Source organism: Elephantulus edwardii, unplaced genomic scaffold (assembly GCF_000299155.1).
Source record: "Elephantulus edwardii isolate Elephantulus edwardi_28Jun2011 unplaced genomic scaffold, EleEdw1.0 scaffold00006, whole genome shotgun sequence".
Taxonomy (NCBI): Eukaryota; Metazoa; Chordata; class Mammalia; order Macroscelidea; family Macroscelididae; genus Elephantulus; species Elephantulus edwardii.
In genome coordinates, this window is record NW_006399756.1 from 31,042,395 (window position 1) to 31,050,048 (window position 7,654).

General features: G+C 40.4%; 1 pseudogene; it reads left to right on the plus strand.

Annotated features, from left to right (window-relative positions):
* LOC102847366 overlaps positions 1-7,654 on the plus strand; it is a 34,449-nt pseudogene that overhangs the window by 20,060 nt on the left and 6,735 nt on the right.

Here is a 7,654-nt window from a genome sequence, read left to right on the forward strand (position 1 = left end):
ACTTCTTAACTTGGGAGGGACTGGAGAGCATTATACTGAGTGAACTAACCCAGTCCCACAAGGACAAATACTATATAATATCATTATTGTAGAGGATCTGTTTTCTTGAAGATCCAAGATGGGGTGGGGGAGGCTGGAAATAGATGGGGTGAAGGAAATGGGAAGGATATTTTGTGAGAGGCAATATATTCAAATTCTGTAAATAAATCAGAATAATTTTAAAAAAAAGGTTGAAAAGGAATATATGATTAGGCATTACACATACGACAGCAGCCCCAAATAAAAGGCATATCATTGCAAAGAGGACTAGGGGAGGGGTGGGGGTAGGTAATTGTGCGGCAATGAATGCATCCACGTTTGTGCTTGCTCTCACTGATCTAGTTACTAGTAGCCTTCAGAATAAGGATTGTGAGCTCCTAACCATCCATGAGCCAAGTTCCAACTTGAGCACTGGTACCTTCCCTCCATATGTTGAATGCATGAGAGTAATGTCTTTAACTTGGGCACTGCCACCCTCCCTCCATGTATATTGAATGAATGACTGTAATGTCTTTAACCCAGGCGTCCATACCAGGTTCCCCTCTGCTTCCTTTCATTTGTTTACTCGTAGCAGAAGGTAAAGCATCCTGTTGCCTGTGTTCCTTTTAAGGTCCTAAGCACATTTCATTTCTCTATGACTGTGGGCTTTGCTAAAGGTTGATTGAGCATGCAGACGGTAAAAGGCTGCTCTCATATGTGATAATCATGTTCCTCTCTATTCTGCTAGGGAAGGAAAGCTATTTTGCTAGATAACACAAAATGTTAGACTTTACATTCAGAAATTCTGGTCTTTCTTGCACAAATGGAATTTCTTGGGTCCATCTCTCCACCCTCCATTTTCAGATTTACAATCTCTGGCCAAAAGTCGTAAGACATCTCCCTGGAGATCACAAAACATTTGCAAAAAAAATTAAAAGTATTAAACATTTTATGCTGGAAAAAGTGAAGCAGCATCAAGCATCTGTGGATCACAATAGCCCTCGGGACTTCATTGATTGTTTCCTCAGCAAAATGGAGCAGGTACTGTTTGCTGTGTCTTTTCCTGATAGAGTGTGTTCTCGTATTATGGAAGTGCATGGAAATATAATCACACCATGTAGCTAACTCTTGATATTTCAATATCTTGTAGTAGTAGAGGACGCTGGTATCAATGATGTTGTTGATTGTCATCAACTCATGGCAATGTTGTGTATGACAAAACAAAATGTTGCTCTATCCTATGGTCATTTTCCTGATCATTTTAATATGCCCAATTGTTGTTAACTATCAGGTCAGTCCATCTCATCTTGTTATGAAATTGTATGAATCAGGGAGCTCTGGTGGCCTAATGACAATGACGCTGCACTGCAATCCCAAAGGTGTGTAGTTTAAATCCACCAGATGCTCCACTGGAGAAGGAGGGGCAATCTCCTCCTGTGCCAGTCAGAACTGATTCGATGGTACACAGCAAGAAAAGAAACGGTATGAATCCTCGTCCAGTGATTAGTCTTTCCTGATAACACTCCCATGCAAGCAAGTCAAAGTCTCTTTAATGCATGTAATCATTAACTTTTCAGGAGAAGGGCAATTCGGAATCTGAGTTTACTCTGGAAAACTTGACAATCTGTGGAACCAATTTGTTTGTAGCAGGAACAGAGACAACTGGTAGCACCTTGAGATTTGGGCTCCTGCTCATGCTGAAACACCCTGAAGTGGAAGGTACAGCAAATATTTGTTCTTTCAGCCGAAGGAGAGATGAGGGCAAAGCACTGGAGGTGGTGGGGAGACTGTGGCATCAGAGACACAGTAACCGCTCCACTTACTTTGGGCTACCTCCCAGTGTTTGTTGTTATGTCCACAATAACTCCTAGTGACTTTGTGCAGGCTGGATCTGTACCCTGCCCTGTCCTGTGCCATCCTCATCATCTCTTATCTGCTCAAGCCCATTATTACAGTCACCGTGTCAGTCCATCTCACCAAGTGTTGTTAGGAAGGGTCAGCCTTTGGAAAAGACCATCTTACTCAGAAAAGTGGAAGATCTTACTTCACTCATAGAGCACCATGCAAAGAACCATTCATTGTGGGTTTGCTTTCTTAGATCAGAATTATGTCTTATCATACTGATAAGAAAGGGGGACTTTTTGAATGATTCAAGGGTATTTATTTAAGCTTAAAAAGAAAGTGGAATTTCTGAATACCAAATCTTATATAGGAGATGCAGTGTCAAAAGTAGAACTCTAATCAGATATAGGATAGATGAGTTTACATGATAAATTTTAAACCTGATCCTTCTAATACCTGACTACATGACATTAAACAAGTTATTTTCTCTTATAGGCTTCTACTGTCTCACTTGAAAATGGATCAAGCTTTCCCAGTAGAGATTTATAGCTCCACTATATTTGAAATGAAAATATGAACCTGTATTAGCTGTATTTGCTTATATATGCCCTTAGCACACAGAACTTAGGAAGTAAATGCTTACATTATTCAACACCGTGCTATTTGCCAATCCCATGAAATATGTAGGAGAGTGCAGAGTTCATAGCTCACTACTGCTGGAGTAAAGTTAAGCGCCCTCTCTCTACAGATGGTTTAATAAGAATTGTGGAGTAATTCATAACCCCTGCCACACAGGTCCTCTCCCCACCTGTACAAGAAAACAGATCTATTAAGGCAGGCTAGGACATCCACTTCCTAAACAACATGCCTCTGGAAACACTATGAACTTTGATAAGTATAGATACTTTTAGAAAGGCTTCAGGCCTTTTGTTCCTTGAGTCACTACAAGTTATGCTCAACTCGACAGCAATCGACAACAACGGCAAGGATATACCTGACCCAGACTTTGTATTTCTTGTAGTAAAACCCGTTCACTGACCTATGACAGCAAACTAAACAGTAGGAAATCCACTAGGATCAAAGCAATGAGCCACTTAGCAACTGCCTTTAGCCTTTGTGATCATTTCCTAGCCCAGTCTTGCACAGTGCAGGCATTCCCCAGGTGTTTGAATAGAATTTATGCTTCATGTCTCTGCAGCTAAAGTTCATGAGGAAATTGACCGTGTCATTGGACGCAACCAAAAACCTTGTATGAAGGACAAGACGAAGTTGCCTTATACAGAAGCTGTGTTGCACGAGATACAAAGATATATCGACCTCATTCCTTGTAACTTGCCCCATGCTGTGGTCCAGGACACGAAATTCAGACAATATGTCATCCCCAAGGTCAGATATGTCTGGGAATAGTAGGGGCACTGGTAGAGGCACATGCTAGACTGAGACATTAGGGGCACTTAGTGTACTGTAAAGGGAGCACTGGTGGTTTACTAGTAAAGCATTGTGCTGCTAAGGCAAAGGCAGGAGGTTCAAATCCACTAGCTGCGCCGCAGGAGAATGATGGGCCTTCTCCTGTTGTGCAGCTTACTGCCTTTGAAAAATGGATGAAGGGTCAGTTATGAGTTGGTTCAATTTGACAGTGCCCAACAACTGTTACCACCGGGTCCCAACTGGATCAAAAGTATCTTTGCTTTTTCCCAGTGAAGAATTCTTCGAGGAGGGATGTGGATGTCTTTATTTTTCTTCTAAGTAAGTATAATAAGAAGACAGCAGCTAGTGTCCTTGAAAATTTCCAAATTTTCATCTCAAAGAAAGGAAGTTTTATGGGTGTTTTTGTAGATTAGGTTAAGCACATGAATAGGGGCTCACATTTATTTACAGGGTGTTTGGGGTTTTCTTGTGTTTTTTAGGAAAAGGCAGAGTTTTCTTAAAGAGGTTTCTGTAAATTAGGAGGTGCATATAACTGGTCTTGAAGATAGATTCTGTCTGGATAAGTACCCATCACAGTTTGATCATTACAGGGTGTAAGTTTCTTCTCCATGACAGCTCTCTGGAAGGTCATGTAGCAGCCATTCTCTTTTGTCCTGTGTGTGCATGGCACCAGAAAGCTCTTGTAGTTAATTTAAAATAGGAATTGTTAGTAAAGTTATAGGCTATTGGGAAGGAATACCTGAGGCTGCCTGTATTTACTGAATTTTGTAGCTGCTTGGGTAGGGTGTTGCCTGAGCCTTGTGATAAACAATCTGTGACTGGCCTCCTTGATCTGATCTGTGTTAGGGGAAAATACTTTCTTGCTATAGTGAAGTAATTATTATTTAGTATATTGTTTAAGGCTGGAATCCAGTTTGAAAGTCATCTGCAAAGAGGAAACAAAACAGTAGAGTTTGCAATAGTAGCAATTTTCACCTAAGTTCAAAGGGTTTGTGTTCTTCTTTGATACAAGGTGACAAATGGTTATGGAGGTCTTTATTGACACACAAGGTTCTAGTAGAGATGGCAACCAGAAGTTTAAACAAAAGAGAAACACTTTAGGAAAGTTTCATTAAGATAAAGTAGTCTGTGAATCAGAATAGTTCTTTTTATTAACTTAAATGAAAGTTTACAGAGACTTAGGGTTTCCAGTCATTCATTATTGCACTTTTTTCTAGCAGAAGGTGTTAGGTAGGAAATGAGTGATCATTATGTTAATAGCAATGAACCTCGTGTTAACAGCCTTATGTAATGATGGTGGTGGTTGAGTGTTTTTTAGTCAAGTACAACTCATACAATTCATAGCAATCCTGTGAATAATGCCTCTGAAACCTGCCCTATCTCGTGCCATCCTCACCATCTGTGATACACTTCAGCCCACTGCTACAGGGTTTTCTTCTCTTATGCTGACCCTTCACCTTCCAAACATGATGTCCTTCTCCACTGACTGACCCTTCCTAACAAGATGCCCAGAGTATGTGAGACAAAGTTTCACCATCCTTGCTTCCAAGGAGCGTCATGGACTCACCTTCCCTAAGACAGACCTATTTGCTCTCCTAATAGTCCATGGAATATTCTGTACTTTTCTCTAACACCACAATTCAAAGGCATTGATTCTTCTTCTGCCCTTAGTCATTGTCCGATTTGCAGATGCATAGAAAGCAACTGAGAAGAGTATGGTTTAGATCAGGTACACCTTAGTCTTTTAGCTGACATCATTGCAGGTTTTAGCTGACTCTGGAGTGGTTCTTGACAGTGGATTTCCCCAGTGTAACTCGTCCTTTGATTTCTTGACTACTGGTACCAAGGATGTTGATTGTAGATCTGAGCAAGATGATATCATTGACAATTTCAATCTTTTCTCCATCTATCAGGATGTTACCCAGTGTTCAGGACTTTTGTTTTCTTAATGTTGAGTTATAAGTCATATTGAAGGCTGTAGTGTTTGATCTTCTGCAGCAAGCATTTTAAGTCCTCTTCACACTCAGCAAGCAAAGTTGTGTCATTTGCATAACACAGGTTATGAGTCTTCCTCCAATCTTGATGCCACATTCTTCTTCTAAACACAAATGACTTATTTCGTATACAGATTGAGTAGATTTGGAAAAAGGATAAAGCCTGAAACACACTTTTCCTAATTTTAAACCATGCAGTGTTCTCTTGTCTGTTTGCACAACTGCCTCTTGGTCTAGATATAGGCTTCATCTGAGCACAATTAAGTGTTCTGGGATTCTCACTCTTCTCAGTGTTAGCCACAATTTAATGTGAACCACGCAGTCAAATGCCTTTGTATAGTCAATAAAGCATGGTATTTTCTGCTTTATGCCAAAATCCATCTGACATTAGCAGTGATATTCCTACTACTATGACCTCTTTTAAACCCCACTTGATTTCTGAGAATTCTCTGCCCTAGTCATTTCTGGATACTCTTAAACAAAATATGCCTCCATGTGACATTCATGAAATTATTCCATAATCCGCACATTCTGTTGGATATTCCTTTTGGGGAATGGAAATAAATATGGATTTCTTCCAGTCAGTTAGCTAGATAGCTGCCACGCTTTCCTCTAAACTCGTATTTCTAGTAGTTCTCTGTCGATGTCCTTGTTCCCGTCATTATTTTATAATCTTCAGCAGGATCTTGCTTGCATGTGATGTATGTGAGTGCATATAAAGGAACTATAGTTCAAGATGGTTACTCGTCAGCAAGCTGAAAAGTGGTCAGTAAAGCTCCCATAATTCAGAATGTTACACTTGTTCATGAACCAAGGTTGAGATTGATAAAATACTTCTCAACTTTTTTTCCCTATTTCCAGGACACTACTGTATTTCCACTGTTGTCTTCAGTATTGTTGGATTCCGAGAAGTTTCCCAACCCAGAGAAGTTTGACCCAAACCACTTTTTGGATAAAAATGGCAACTTCAAGAACACAGAGTATTTTGTGCCTTTTTCAATTGGTAAATACAAATTAGCCCACCTATTCCACTGGGTTCCTAAGTCATCCAGCAGGGAGCTTTAGTGGCCTGGTGTGAAGAAGTTGAGCTGCCAACCCGATGACAGGCAGTCCGGTCAACCCGCAGTTCCATGGGAGGAAACTGGGCAGTCTTGTCCCATGCAATTTACAGCCTTTGAAAAACCTTTGGGAGGGTCAGCTGTGAGTCAGTTCCAGCTTGTCTGCTCATAACAACAACATGTAATCCACTGGTAATGGCAAAAAAAGTCAGTCGTTTTCATTATATCCCGAAATTAGATAGAGCCAAGTAAGTATTTAATAGTATCAGGTGAGTCACTCAGGGGCTGTACTGTGGTGATTAAATACAATGGCAGTTTAATGAAACAAAAACAAGTCCATCCAATCCAGATGCTAAATATTCCCGGAAAACAAAGTGACTGGCAAACATGTGTTTGGATCATTCTTCTATAAAACTGACTTTTTTTTAATTTTTTTTAAAAATTTTATTATTTTTGTGTGCGTGTACCATCAAATCAGATCTGACTGGTACAGGAGGAGATTGTCCTTCCTTTCCTGGCAGAGCATCTGGTGGATTTGAACCGTGCGCCTCTAGGATTGTAGTTGCAGCTCCTTGCCACTAGGCCACCAGAGCTCCCCTAAAATTGACTTTCTTATATAAATGTAACTGTCATTAGTTTTCTGTTTCTTAGAGCCAGAAAGTATCAAAAAGACCTTAGCCACTTCATCTTCGCCCTCTCTGAAATTTCAGGGTCCCAAGTTCCCTCGCTTCTGTGCAAGAGCTGCTCAGCTTCCAGTCACTATCTTCCATAAGATCATAACGACAATTTATGATTGGTTGCACACATTTTTTTCTTTGTTATTCTGTGCTACTCACTTGAGCTACAAAGATAATATATGTCCAACATAAAATAGTATGAAAGTGCAGAAAAGTAAATTACAAATTATCTGCAGTTTCACACAGCAGAGTTGTAGTTGTTGCTGTTGTTAAGTGCCATTGAGTCATAGACGACTCATAGTGATCCTCTGAACGAAAGGCCTGAACACTTGTATAACTGTAATCATTTCTCCAAGTTCATAGAGTTTCCGAAGGCAAGCTATTTAGGAGGCAAGCCTCATAGGGACCTTATGAATGAAAGACCTGAACACCTGTATAACTTTCATCGTTTCTCCAAGTTCATAGAGTTTCCAGAGGCAAGCTATTTCAGAAGTGGATGCCACTCCTGCTTCCAAGCTTGTTTTAATTGGGAAGCTCCACCAAACACTGTCCACCTTGGGTAAACATTATCTCATATGATGCATCAGCGTCAGAGGGTTCAGCATCACAGCAACCACAAGTTACCTCTGTACAGCAA